General features: G+C 36.1%; 1 protein-coding gene across 1 annotated transcript in view; it reads left to right on the forward strand.

The window, feature by feature from the left end:
- The window catches only part of Nek1 (NIMA related kinase 1), a 227,734-nt gene that overhangs the window by 19,967 nt on the left and 206,729 nt on the right, over positions 1-1,038 (forward strand). The window lies entirely within an intron of this gene.

Here is a 1,038-nt window from a genome sequence, read left to right on the forward strand (position 1 = left end):
TGCTAAGCTTGTTCTAAGTAGGTGCCTTAGACCACTGAGCCATCTCACCAGCCCCATATAATGCTTTTAATTGAAGCTATTACCACTTACTTCATTTGGTTTGAGATTTTCTCTAGAATTTTAATTTGAGAAGTCCCACAGCTATGAAATGAGCTCAGTTAAATGTGTTACAAACACTGAAAATAATTCATGTTTTCTCTTTTACTTCGTCTCTATGTATTGATGCAAGAAAGGGCTGCTTATCAGTTGTTGAAACTTATCTACTGCAAGACTTTCATTGTTTGCAAAAGTGTCTGGCTTCACATTACTTGGTGGTAATTGGAGTCATCTTTCTTCAATACTAGGAACTGTAGTCTTTCTTCTGTTGTCTTTAGTCAGAACCATAATGCTCGGCAGCAGTACAGTGCAATACCAGGGACTCCTAGAGCTTCCATCTTGTTACTGTAATCCCTATACAGGAATTGACGTTTGTATTTTCAGGAAGGGCCAAATTGACTAATTTTGGTTCTCTTCTGCTGGCAGAAAATCACAGAATAATGAGAATTGTAAAATAATCTCATTATGTAGTTCTTATTTAACATAATTTATTTTATGAAACTTAGTTTCCTAGGATGAGCTTATCATGTTTTTTTTTTTCCCAAATAGCACGGAAATTAATATATTGAGCTTTCAAGTACTAGAGACATCATTAAATTTTGGCCGGTTCCCAGATAGCCATTATATTCTGCCATTTGATGCAACTTGGGTTTAATATGTTTGGAATGACTTTGCCTTTTTAACTCACTGTGATACTTTAGTGATGTGACAGTTTCTTTCTTGTTTCTCTGAAAGTTGCTAAAAGTATTCTGCTTTCCTGTAGAAGTTATACAATTGAATATTGTTCCAATGTTTTTTAAGGTAGAAGAAAGCACTTTCCCATAAAATTTCATAAAGCATAATTATCTCATTGATTTTGTGGGGCCGGGGAGATGGCTCAGTGGAATAAGCACTTCCCTGGCAAGCACAAGGGCCTGAGTTCACTCCCCGGTTCCAGAAAAA

The sequence above is a fragment of the Octodon degus genome, unplaced genomic scaffold (assembly GCF_000260255.1).
Source record: "Octodon degus isolate 3935 unplaced genomic scaffold, OctDeg1.0 scaffold00121, whole genome shotgun sequence".
In the NCBI taxonomy this organism is placed as follows: domain Eukaryota; kingdom Metazoa; phylum Chordata; class Mammalia; order Rodentia; family Octodontidae; genus Octodon; species Octodon degus.